The sequence below is a fragment of the Staurois parvus genome, unplaced genomic scaffold (assembly GCF_062004578.1).
Source record: "Staurois parvus isolate SC_StPar_1 unplaced genomic scaffold, SC_StPar_1.0 ptg000564l, whole genome shotgun sequence".
NCBI classification, from domain to species: domain Eukaryota; kingdom Metazoa; phylum Chordata; class Amphibia; order Anura; family Ranidae; genus Staurois; species Staurois parvus.
Window position 1 is genome coordinate 10800133 of NW_028318360.1, and position 14442 is coordinate 10814574.

Genomic DNA, 14442 nt, shown 5'->3' on the forward strand with positions numbered 1-14442 from the left:
GTGGCCTTGGTCATAAAGGCGGGCACAGAGCCCCTGTCATAAGCCGTTTGGAATACCGTCAAGAGTCGTGGTAACATGGTTTCAGCATACACTTTATATACCTCTATAGGGATACCATCCTCCCCCGGAGCCTTGTTATTCGGGAATAAAGTAGTTGCCTTGACAAGTTCATCTACTGTAATAGGAGAGTCTAAATAAGATTTATGAGTAGGAGCAAGTGTAGGTAAAGGGGTATCTCCAACATATTCATCCAGGGCCTCTAAGGTAAATGTGGATTTAGCAGAATAAAGATTAGTGTAATAGTGGACTAGTTCTTCCATAACAGCTGAAGGAGTGTTTACCAAAGTACCCGTCGAGGAGATCAATGAACCAATGGGTTGTACTGCAGTTTGAGTTTGAATTAGCTTAGCCAACAGACATCCAGTCTGCTCCCCTTCCTCATAAAATGATTGTTTGGCAAACAGCCTGGAGTTAGTCATGTGCATGAGAACCTCCTGGGCCGACAACCACGCCTGCTTATTAGAGTCAGTGGGGTTGTCTATATAAGCACACTCCATTAACTGTGCCTGATGAGTAACCTGAGCCTCAAATTTCCTTATTTTAGTTTTAATTGCAGAGATTTTAGAGAGGAATTCTCCTCTGATAAAAGCTTTAAATGCATCCCAGATAAGTAAAGGGTCAGAGGAAAGGTCATTAGAATGGAAAAAATGATCTATCTGTTGTGTCACCGCTTCATGAGAAGGAATCAACTTCAACCAAAAAGTGTTTAACTTCCACAAGGCCCGAGGGAGGGACGACCCAGGATCAATATGGAGCTGGATCACCAAGGGGGAATGGCCAGACACACTTCTTGGGCTGTAGGTAATTGTCTTGACAACGGAACCTGCTAAGGAGTTACCTACGCACAAATCTATTCGGGACAGGGAACTATGAGTTTTGGAGAAACAGGAGAACTGACAGGTAGACAGGTACCATATCCACCAATAATCTACCCAGCCTACCTCAGTCAAAAAACGACTAAGGGCAGTTCCCTGAACCTGGGAGCCCACAACAGCAGGAGGTCCAGGTACCCCTTGAAATCACCCAATAAAAATAATGGTACATTAGGCTTGTCCAGCAAAAATTCTACAAGTCACCTCAGAATAGTAGTGGAAAAGGGTGATGGCACATAAATCACCGCTAACACACAGGTAACAGAATATATCATGCAAAACAAAAATACAAATCTACCCTCAGGGTCAGTTTCACACGCCAACTCCAGGTAAGCTATGGCCCTGTGTATCAACACATACACCCCGCGGGAATCGGCAGTGTGGGTGGAGTGATACACACGCCCAGCCCAAGGAAACCACATGAGATGAGTTTCCTATAGGCCACAGATAACAGGATGATGCTTGCGTAGTATGATCGATATCATAATCTTCTTCAAGGGGTCGTTGAGGCCTCTAATATTCCATGAAATCACCGAGATGCTCTCCTTAACAAAGTAAATGGGTCAGCGAAAGGATGATGCTTGATAAGGGGAAAGTCCACAGCAAGTTCCCCCTGGCTCCCCCACAGTAGGCAAGGGCCATACTCCACTGTGCGGAAAACTGCATGACTCTTAAAATAAAAATAGCCTATAGGGTACTGAGCACTGGAAAAGAGATTGAAAAGGTCAAACAAAATTGAGGCACAAAATTGCCTAACAAAACAAATCCAAAAAACAATCAACGAGCCCATAGCTCACATATGCCCTCGAGTCAGCAACCGGCCCCCAAGTGCAAGTAAATGACCTCTGATAATGGTAACTGCCACTGAGTTAGAAATTTCTTCTGGTGCTATTTGATCGCCACTAGGTTTTTGATGTTTTTTAATATAAAAATGAAAAAAGGCCAAACATTTTGAAAAAAAAAACTATTTTATACTTTCTGCTATAAAACCTATCCAATTAAACATAAATAAAATCTAATTTCTTATAAATGTAAGCCAAAATGTATTCTGCTACATGTCTTTGGTAAAAAACAAACACAAAAGAACCCCTAATAGGTGTATATTGATTGGTTTGTGTGAAAGTTGTAATGTGTACAAACTATCGTATATATATACTGGAATTTTTATTTATATTTTTTTATACTCGTAATAGCGGTGATCAGCAACTTACAGTGGGACTGTGATAGTGGGGCAGGCATTCTGACACTGACGCTGGCTGAGAGGTACACTAGCTGACTGACACTGACATCACCAGTGACACAAATACAGTGATTGGTGATAATACGATACACTGTCACTGTAGTAATGACACTGGCTGGAAAGGGGTTAACATCTCGGGGTAATCAAGGGGTTATGTGAGTGCCTAACAAGTGTTAATGTGTGCTGCTTTTTACTAAATATCTGTTTGTTCCTCCAGGAAGAAGAAACAAACCGATCGTTCCCTCTGTACAGAGCCCTGTGTGTTTGTCAACACAGGGCTCTGGACTGTGATTGGACGCAGCCATGAATCATTGGCTGAAAGCTGTTGACAAAACCCTTGTGTCCAATCATAGCGGGAGGACACTGCTGACGTACAGGTACATGGAAAAAAGCCTAAAAAATAAAACTAATTAAACCACATTTAAGGACTGGTAAGCTGCAATATAATACAAATTTATTTTTGGATTTCATATCGCTTTAACACAAATGCTTTTACATATAATGGACATTTAGTCTGGATCACTTCCATATGTTATGCTCTCACCCCAGGCCAGAATGATGGATGTCAGCCAATGAAAGTTTGGCTGATCATTTTATTCTGTTGAGCATTTGTGAAAGCAGCAAGATATTTGTGTCACAGAGAGCCTGTACAGATGCTCCCATCACACCCCTGCGTGGGATACATAGGGCTAACTTCTACTTTTTTTTTGTGTTGTGTCTATGAGATCATTGTTCTGCTATATTCTTTGTTGTTGTTACTTTAACCACCTCAGTACAAGGAGCATTTACCCCCTTCCTGCCCAGGCCAATTTTCAGCTTTCGGCATTCTCACAGTTTAAATGACAATTGCTCCACCATACAACACAGTACCCACACTAAATTTGTATTATTTGTTTCACACAAATAGAGATTTTTTCTTTCTTTTTTTTTTTTTTTCACATACTGTCACCATGCAGTACTGCTGCTCTGTCACGTCTAGGAGCTGTCATGTTCTTATATTGCATGTAAAGGAGTCCAATAAAGGATTTTATGCACCACATTGCTGTTTGTGCGGCCAACCATTCTGTTTTTCAATATCATGCAGTACAGTGTCATCATATAACTGGTGTGGCGGTGATCAGGGACAATTTTTTTTTTAATTAAATTTTTTTTAATTTTATGTTATGATTAATTTTTAATAAAACACTGTGACCAGAGTAATATAATATTACCATGCAGCCCTTCACATATATATTGTACATTCACATCAGTCCCTAACCCTCAAGGGGTGTACAATCTAAGGTCACTAACTTACATTTATACACATACTAAGGCCAATTTAGACAGGATCCAATTAACCTACCAGCATGTCTTTGGAGTGTGGGAGGAAACCGGAGTACGCAGAGGAAACCCACACAGGCACAGTGAGAACATGCAAACTGCAGGCAGGTGGTGCTGTGGTTGGGATTCGAACCAACGACCTTACTACTGCCAGGTGTAAGTGCTAACCATTTAGCCACCATGCTGCCAAAGTGCATTAATGTCGACTATGCTAGGATGACTTGATGTGCACAGTCCATAGAAATGAAAGGAAAGGCAGAAGGGAACAAACGGAACTTGCCAGATAGTTTTACAGGACTGTTCTACTGGCTACCATTTTAAGAAGCGATGGTGCACTTAATGACAGTTTCAATAAACCAGGCACAATATAGGTACAGTATACTCAATGTCCTGCCTCCAGTAACTCAGTCCCTCCTAGCAGTGTGAACAATGAGCAATACCCTCTCATCAGTCCCAGTGGTGTAGCTGTGATTTCTCACTGTAAAAAGGGGGCCCACTTAGTCTCTTCACAGAAGGCCTCCAGAGATTCAGTGGTAGGAAGTAGAGGGTGAGAGGATGCTGTGGTCTACCTGCAGCAACGGTGCAGATTTGATCATGGCAGTCTGTGCTGCACTGCCTTGGATATCTCTGCTGGTGTGGCCTCTCATCAGTCTTTTCAGTATGCAGCAGATGTGCTCTCATCGGTTCCATTACTGCCAAGAGGAAGAACCTAGCTGAACAGTCTCAGAAAAGCAGCTCCACTGCAATTCTCTGGCTATAGTTCAACATTCAGCATAACAACAGAAAGTATTGTGAAGAGGGAAATGTTTCCTTTTCCATGTTTTTGTAGTCCAGCACCTGGCTACACTTTTATACAATGCATGCATAATGTATACATAAATGCTTTTGTAAGCGTAATTATTACAAAATTTATGTAAAGTGCTGCATAAATTGACGGCGCTATATAAGTACCTAAAATAAATAAATAATTAAAAAATGATTTTGTAAATCTCTAGAAGCCTGTCTATTAAAGGCATCAATTTCCTGTTCAGGGCTGCTGTTAGAAACCACGGGGCAACATACAGCCCATCAGACAAGGTTCCCCCGCTGTTGGGGTGGGAGCACAGATGCTAGAACCGATCCCCCTGCACAGTCCGGTTTGTTCCCTTCTGCCTTTCCTTTAATTTCTATGGACTGTGCCAGAGGGAAAGAGCTGACAGCGCTTCAGGGGGAGGCACAGCCAGCCCTCCTTCTCAGCAGGTGCCCCCTTTTAACTTCTTGCCGACCAGCCACTGTAGAAATACGGTGGTAGGTCGGCACGGCTGGGCAAAACCGCGTTTGCAAAACAGGTAGGGTGCGCGCGCAAGGCGCGTGCCCGCCCTACCTGTCCTGCCAATCACGGCCACGGGTGTCAGTTGCCGGGTCATGGCCAGTCATTACCTACCGTGTCCCGGCGATTAGTGGCAATCACTGATAGAGAGGACGGCTGCAGTGTTTACACTGCAGCCGTGCTTTCTGTCAGTCCCCTGTCAGCTCCTGACATGCTGATCCGGAGAGAAGAGTTTATCTCTCCGGATCAGCCTTGTTCCAGTGCAGTACACACCCGGGCCCCCTAGTAAAACACTCCCCTCACACAGTTAACCCTTTCAGTAAATAAAAAGGTTAACCCCTTCCTCCCCAGTGCCATTAGTACAGTTTCAGTGTTTTTTTTTGCACTGATCACTGTATTGGTGTCACCCCCGTGTCAGAATGTCCGCCGTAGTCCCACAGTCCTGCCATAAGTCGCTGATCGCCTCCATAAGTCACTGATCGCCGCCATAAGTCGCTGATTGCTGCCATAAGTCGCTGATCGCCGCCATTATTAGTATAAAAAAAATAATAAAAATCCCAGTATCTTTCCCGCCATTTGTAAACGCTATAACTTTCACATAAACCAATTAATTTACACGTATTGTTTTTTTTTTTTAACAAAGACATGTCACAGAATGCATTTTGGCAGAAATTTATGACTAAATTTGATTTTTACATTTTTTTTTACTGGACATGTTTTATAGCAAAATGTCCAAAATATTGTTTTTTTTCCTCAAAATTGTCAGACTTTTTTTATAGTGCAAAAAATAAAAAACGCACAGGCGATTAAATACCACCGAAAGAAAGCTCAATTTGTGGGGAAAAAAAGGATGTAAATTTCATTTATATACCGTATTGCATGACCGCGCAATTGTCCGTTAAACTAGCGCAGCGCTGTATAGCAAAAAAATGGCGTAAATTGCAGTATCTATACCATAGTTTGTAGATGCTAAAACTTCCACACAAAGCAATCAATATACACTTATTGGGATTTTTTTTACGAAAAACATGTAGCAGAATACATTTTGGCCTAAATTTATAACCAACTTTGAGTTTACTATATATTTTTTATAGCTGAAAGTAAAAAATATTGTTTTTCTTCAAAATTTTTGGTCTTTTTTTGTTTATAGCGTGAAAAATAAAAAGCGCACAGGTGATCAAATACCATTGAAAGAAAGCTCTATTTGTGTGAAAAAAAGGAAAAAAATTCGTTTGGGTACAGCATTGCATGACCGCGCAATTATCAGTTGAATTAGTGCAGCGCCGAGTAGCAAAAAGAAGCCTGGTCATTAAGGGGGGTAAATCCTCAGGAGGCAAGTGGTTAAACTGATGGGGTCCAGGCCCGGCACAGGAAGGTCAGTTGTACTGCCTTATCAGCGGACCTGTACCTGTTATTTCAAGGCATTGAAAGTTATAAATGAAAATTGCTGTATTCAAAAAAAATGTAAAAAAGATGTGCACACTGCCTGTCCTAACAGAGGGATAAGGCTGAGATCCGTAGATTCTTGGCAGCACTACTAGACGCTGCATGCAAACACTGTGTGAGAACAGCAGCAGCTGTCAGCAGGGCTGTCAGATTTGTCCCGTTTTCATGTAACTTTCCACCTGAGCGGTTCCATGTAAAACCTCTGCCCAATCCTGGGTGCAGAAATGTGAGCGCCCAGAGATGGCATTTCTGTGAGGTTTCTCGTTGCACACAAACCTGACACAGATGTCTATGCAAATCGCAAACAAAAGTAGTGCATGCACGACTTTAGAAATCGGTGCGGCTCCAACTAAGTCGGAACCGCACCAATATGACTCTAATAGCAGACAATAGGGTGCGACTTGGCAAGTCGCATGGCATGCAAATCGCATGCCAAGTCACACCCGATGTGACTGGGGTGTAAGGTTTCTGCATTGCTTTTTGCAGCTCTGCGCTTTCGTTTTTGACACGTTTTTTTCTTGTTGCTAGGCGGACTTAAAACACATCAAAAACACAGCAAAAAACGCACTACATGCTTTTCCGCAGCATTTTCATTTAAGTCTATAGAACCAAAAACACAACTTTTTGCATTCAAACTTTTTCCTTTCCAAAAACGCACCGTGAGAAAATGCGGAGATGTGAATGTGTCCCATAGGAAATCATGTTAAATGGACTGTAGTGCTTTTCTGCAAAACGCTGCAGAAAACGCTTAGGTGTGAACCTGGGGCAAAGCCTTTTACACACAATGTGAAAATCGGTCAAAAAAATACCGCTTTCGGAGCGATCGTCCAATAATCTGATCATCACCTTTCAAAAGTCATTCACGACAGTTCATGTGAAAATATCTCAAGGTACAAACCTCATACAATAACAGAACAAACAATTTTTGTTTAATCAGTACAGTATTCGTCCGAAAAAAAATCGAGTGACCAGGACCGTGCATGCTCAGAAACAAAAGAATACATTACAATACAATACATCATTGCAGGAGTTGTATTCTGACTTAACGAGAATTTTCGTAACTCTAGTAACCTATTTGTTTTTTATATGAGACTAGCATGCAAACCCCCCCCCCCCAAAAAAAACTAGATGATCATTTGTCTGATATTCTCATCGTGTGTATGAAGCTTAAGGCCCCTTTCACACGGGGGGTCTGTTTTTTTTTGTCAGTGCAGTCACTTTTTTTCAAGAAAAAATGATCAGTTCACATTAGTTTTTTATCAGTTTTAATCAGCTTGCGTAGTTTACATCTGTTTTTTCATCCGTGTTTTACCAGTTTACATTTTTTTTTAAATCCGTTTTTTCATCCGTTTTTCATCTGTTTACATCCATTTTTGTCTGTTTACTTCTGTTTTTCGGCAGTTTGCATCCGTTTTTCATCAGTTTAACCACTTGTAAATTTGCATACTTTTTTTCCCACGAATTGAGCTTTCTTTCGGTGGTATTTTGCGCTAAAAAAAAAGGACTGACAATTTTGAGAAAAAAAACATTTTTTACTTTTTGATATTAAACATGTCCAGTAAAAAAATTTAAAATATCAAATTTCATCATAAATTTACGCCAAAATGTATTCTACTACTAGTAATGGTGAAAATCAGTGATTTATAGCGGGACTGTGGGACTGCGGCAGGCATTCTGACACTGGGGGGAACTGACTTGGTATCACTGACATCCCCAGTGACACCAATACAGTTCTTAGTGCTGACACAGAGCACTGACACTGCACTAATGACACTGGGTAGGAAGGGGTTAACATAAGGGGCGATCAAAGGGTTAACTGTGTGCTGGGTGTGTTTTACGGGGGTGGGGGCGGGGGGTGTACTTCACTGTAAGCACACTGTTCTGGATGGCTGTGCTGAGAGGAGGACAGTTAGTAAACAAAACAGTCCTCCTCCCCGTCGGAGATGCTCAGTAATCACTGGGCACTGGCAGAAAATTACTGGCCGGGACGCGGTGATCGACAGCCATGGCTGCAAAATGGGTTTTTCCACCTTTGGGGGGGATGGGGGTAGTTGTACTGAAGTCTCTCTACCTGTGGGGAGGGGGATTGGGGTGCCTGTACTGAGGTTTCTCTGCTGGGGGGCGTTTGTACTGACAGGTCTGTGTTGGGAGGGCTGTACTGAGGTTTCTCTGCTGGGGAGGGGTCGTCTGTACTGAGGTTTCTCTGCTAGGGAGGGGGGTTGTCTGTACTGAGGTTTCTCTGCTGGGAGGGGTCATCTGTACTGAGGTTTCTTCACTGGGGGAGGGGTTGTCTGTACTGAGATTTCTCTGCTGGGGGGGGGATTGTCTGTATTGAGGTTTTTCTGCTGGGGAGGGGGGTCTTCTGTACTGAGGTTTCTCTGCTTGGGGGGGTCGTCTGTACTGAGGTTTCTCAGTTTGGGGGGGGTGTCTGTACTGAGGTCTCTCTGCTGGGGGGGTTGTCTGTACTTAGGTCTCTCTGTTTGGGGGGGGGGGATTGTCTGTATTGAGGTTTTTCTGCTGGGGAGGGGGGTCTTCTGTACTGAGGTTTCTCTGCTGAGGGGGTCGTCTTTACTGAGGTTTCTCTGCTTGGGGGGGTCGTCTGTACTGAGGTTTCTCAGTTTGGGGGGGGTGTCTGTACTGAGGTTTCTCTGCTGGGGGGGTCGTCTGTACGGAGGTTTCTCTGTTTGGGGGGGGGGTGTTGTCTCTACTGAGGTTTCTCTGCTGGGGGGTCATCTGTACTGAGGTTTCTCTGCTTGGGGTGGGGTGGTTGTCTGTACTGAGATTTCTCTGCTGGGGGGGTTGTCTGTACTGAGGTTTCTCTGCTTGGGGGGGGGGTTGTCTGTACTGAGGATTCTCTGCTGGGGGGGGTCATCTGTACTGAGGTCTCTCTGCTGGGGGGGTCCTCTGTACTGAGGATTCTCTACTAGGGGGGGTCGTCTATACTGACGTCTCTCTGCTGGGGGGGGGGTCATCTGTAATGAGATTTCTCTGCTGGAGGGTTGTCTGTACTGAGGTTTCCCTGCTGGGGTGGTCCTCAGGCACATTTCGAAATACAAGGAGCTCCACCTTGTGATAAAAGTCGGGTAACAATTGTGGAATTGGGCTGATAGTTCTTACATCCGTAAAATAAGGCTAAGTTATCGAATTCTTGAAAATGTGGGCATTTATTAATCTCCAGTATATGAAAATCAAGGACTTTCCCCCAATGAGGCCAAGTGAGGTCACCAACTCAGTCAGCATTCGGTGAGTGGTGGCACCGAGGTCGGCGTTTTCATAATGGACACTTGGTCATCATTTCAGCTCACTTATGTTGTCCTATATACACAGGGCAATGTTACTGAGCTAGTTGCTAGAATGCTGATGGTTGGGCCACACAGCATCCTTGGTTGTTATGATGCAGATGCCTACTTGCACCACAACAGCCAATGATTCTGTATGGCACAGCTGCGTGTGACCTAGCAATGAATGATGTTGTGTGGCCCAACTGCCAGCATCCAAGCAACCAAGGGTGCACAGTGTCCTCAGTTATTAGGATGCTGCTGGCCTCATTGGTTACTGTGCCAGTGTCAGTGGCATTTCTGGGGTCCTAATAGACCAGGGCCACCTACTGGCACACAGACTCAAATGTTGAGGGCTAATACGATCCAGTGATAATTAAGGTCTAATATCATTTGTTTTAACTAAAAAAAGTGAATTGGTCTAAAAACTGTTATTATGATCAGGGGCGTACTGACAACTCATGGGGCCCCCGGGCAATAGGGGATTATGGGGCCCCTGTATCCTTGCCCAAACTCAAAAAAGCCTATGAAAAAGGTACCAGGGGCATCTCATGGGGCCCCCTACTGACCCCGGGCCCTCGGGCAGTGCCCGAGTTTCCAAATGGTCAATCCACCCCTGATTATGATATACGTAACTCATTATGATGACAAACTAAATAATAAATGGTTTCAAAGTTGATCAAATATACAATGATCAAAAACTGTACAGCGCATAGAATGTATTATATCCATGTCTCTAAGGAGACTAAGGCACACAGTAGAAAACCTGGGGCTTGTTCCCTGGGTGCCATGGTTTAGTAACACCCCTGGTCAGCATTCTAGAAACCAAAGGGAGTGGCAAAAATGCGATATCTGCAGATAGGAGAAATCTTAGAAGGCCTTTCTGCTTCTATGGTTATAGACAATGAAGCTACCTCTGGAGTCTCTGTGGCCCTGCATAGACTGAAAATAGTCCACAAGTAGGGTTGGATAAGGCAGCAGGTCCCACGACTGTGGAGCATAGTGCCTTCTTTGTCTGATTTAGAATCCAAATCTTATCCTCATTAGGAAGCTCAGTTTATTAACTCATTCCTGACCATACAGGATTTTTATTGATCGCAATATCTGGGGATCAATATCCTACCTGCAGAGAGGAGAAACCTTAGAAGCCCTTTCTTTATTGCTTTAAAGAGTAACTCCACTTTTATTGAGAAAAAAAAAACACCCTCTGCTTGGGTTCACACTAATGCGGTGTGGCACATTGCACAGGAACCACACCTGCAAATTACATGCGATTTCTGTGCGTTGCAATTTGAGCCATACATTTTGTATGGCTCAAATTGCACTGCATCCGCACCAAAAAAGTGCAGGTTCCTTCTTTGTCCACACCAGAATCAGATTGCATGGGTGTTCACACCCATGCGATCCGATTCTGCACATCGCACTGCGTTTTGCGAACTGATTTCGGGGTGTCGTTAACTTAACCCCTTCACGTCTCAGGGTAAAACAAATCTAAATGCCTAAGTACTAATTTGCAACATTGACATGTGTTAGTAAAACCGTCCATATCACCACAACTACTTTGTACATCCAGGTGAATTATATCGCGTTTTTTTTCAGGACAAATTGGGCTTTCATTTGGTGGTAAATGGTAATGGATAACTCCTGATTGTTTTTATTATCAAAGGAAAACTGGCCCAAAATAGTAAAAAAAAAGATTTTTTTTTTATTTAGCTGTGTGTTTCTTGTTACTACCATAACCTACCACCAAAGAACAACCCAAAATAAATTCTCCAGCTCTTGACAATCGCAGTGATACCATATATGCGTATGTTATTTGTTGTTTGTACCTGTAGTGCAGCCCAGAAACAATAGTGCACATTTTATTTTTGTCTTTTTTTTTTTTTCACATAAAACACACTGATACTAACATTGACACTAACTGACACTGATACCAATTTTTTTAAATCCTGACCTTTGACCCTGACCTTTTGACCTTTACCCAAACAATAAGCCTGGCACTGAACTAGATCAAACCTTGATCTAGGTATATTTTTCTTTATTTTTATTTTATTTTTTAATATTTATTTATTTATCTTTTTTTTTTTTTTACAAAATTTTTTTTTGTCTCTATGCCAGGAGTTAGAGAGATACAATGTATCTCTCTTCTCCATTCATAGAGAGAGATAAAAACAAGGGGGCCTGGCTGCACAGTGACTGATCACTGTGATAGCCAATCAGATGTGTCGGGAATCGGGAGTCCCGGGTCATGATCGTTACAACGGGACCCAGGGCTCTCAGTGACACCACGGTCTTTGTGCTGGGAACGCGCAGTGTGCGCGCTCCCAGCACAAAGACAGGTACGCAAATATGCGGCCCCACGGAAAAAAGCCCAGTTCTGTGAGGCCGCATATTTGTGTGACGTCGGCGTCAAGGGGTTAAAATACACACCTGCAGTGGTTCGTATGAACAGGTTGCGATTATGATGCGGTGTGGAAAACACACAGAAACCGCACCGCATCAGTGTGAACCCAGGCTCTAGGTGATCAATGTACATTGTAGGGATTTTAACAAGCTTTTTTGCTGATTCCTACTTTTTGTTATTCTGAAGAAATAGCTGTTTGTTTTTCTGTGTCCTTGTGCAGAGTGAATCTGAATGGGAGTGATTTTACAATGAACTATCAGCTGCTGCACTTGCAGGGCTCTAATGAGAAAAGTGGCTGTGTTGGAATCCCTTTAGATGTGATTTCCCTTTGGGAGTATCTCACCAAAAATGACATTTTTGTTGCAGGGTATTCCCAAAATCAGATTGTATCTTTCCACAGATTTCTGGGCAAATCAGTGAGCCGATCACACAAGCAGGATGTGACATTTCTGAGGGACGTTCTGTACACCACTTGTGTACAGAACGCCTCCAGGTTGTCATATTGAATTGACTTTTACAGAAAATTACAATTCTGCAGATTGAAAAGGAAAGGTAATTTTTAATAAAGTTATAATACAATATGGCTTGTGTTGCAATTGCATATGCTATATTATTATATGTATTTTTTTTTTGGGGGGGGGGGTTCCATGAAAATGGAGTTACTTTTTAAGGGGTCATGGGATTATAGAGAGTAAAGCTACCTCTGGAGTCTCCGGCCACGTCGTGCCCGTGATTTGAGTGCATAAATCAAAATTGGTCCACCAGTTGGGGTTGGATGAGGTGACAGGTCCATCAAATATGGAGAATGGCACCTTCCTTGAATCAGAAACTGATTCTCATATTGATGTTGAGTTCACTAACCCAATCCCAAACATGTGGAATATTTATTGATCTACAATATCTCGGGATTGATGCCTTACCTACAGAGATGAGAAATCTTAGAAGCTTTTTCTTCACTGCTTTAGATGGTCCTGGGATTATAGAAAGTAAAGCTACCTCTGGAGTCTCTGCCATTCTGTGCCCATGCAAAGAACATAAATTGTCCACCAATATGGTCAGATTAGGTGGCAGGTCCATCAAATGTGGATCATGGTACCTTCTTTGCCTCTGTACCTCTAACAGTGCTTAGAACTCAAGGGATAAAATTGATGTAGTAGAGCAGGGCATCTACTTTGACATGACTTTTTACCTTTAAAACAAATTTCTATGGACCGTTTCTATCATAGCTGGGTGTCTAGGTGACAATGTACTTCTGAGCCATGTTGTCAGGGGACAGTGAGAAAACCTTTACAAAAAAAGACTCCATAAGAATGGGAAAACAGTGGAAAATGGGTACAATGCCAACACCTAGCATGCCCAAAAAATAGTATATTTATTAAAAATAAGAAACAAACTTGTCTATGTATAAATACAACTTCTATGTGTGTGCCTTATATCCCACACCAAGATATACCTGCAGTGCAAATACTCAAAACATTGATGGCAATATCAGCATATTTGCATGAATCCAGGGAAATATCGCACTTTTACAAGGTATAGCAGAAAAAAATCCTTCATAAGAAGGAGGTGGATCCAATCTTGTTACCGGGATAATGCAGACTGCGCCACTGCATGACTAATGGTAAAATAATCAGCTGCACATCAACATGCATAGAATCCCAAGGTGGTGAGTGGAACTAGATACAAAGTATCTATGACATTTCAGTCACCCTGATACAGAGGAGCTACATGATTTCTCATACCAACCAAGATTTGTATCTGATTTGTTCATTAATGAGACAGGAACAATTGAGTACTGTCCGTGATACTTTTTTTTATTTGCACTAACATACAATTTTGAGGACAAGCTTTCGGGGAATGTCCCCTTCTTCATGTCTAAGCAGTACTGAAACAAAGGTTTAGCAGAATGTTGGAAGAGATGTAGGGGATGGGAAAAAAAAAACAGAGATAAGACACAGCAAAAGCAAAGTCTGGGGGGGGGGGGGGGAAGACAACACTAGCAGAGGCAGTCATGCTTGAGCTGATAGTCATAAAACCGTTGGATAATGATTGAGGAATCCCATGTCCAAATTCAGGCCGTTATCTCTTGTGTCAAATAGAATTATCATTTTTAGTTCAAAAGTTTTTCTTTCCTGAATGGATTTTAAATTTCCTTTAAGAACTAAAATATTGAGGTCTCCCAAAGTGTGGTCTGGTTGTGCGAAATGATGTCCCACATTAATTGTAATTAATGAGAGATTGGAATTAAGCCTGCTTCTTATATGCAGGTGAACGCCGGAGCACTGGATCCACCAAAAATTGAACTTTGATTTCTGCCATAAAAATTATTGGCAAGGGACTGCAATACTCTATCCTTAGATATGATTAGAGGTGATTGTCCACAAAAGCGATTGAGTATATTGAAAATAGATACTGTACACAATGAATTCAGTTCTTCCATTTATTTTCACACTCAAAGTATTAACATTTTCCTGTCTAGAATCACATGTACTCTTACCAGTTGCCGCCAGGGC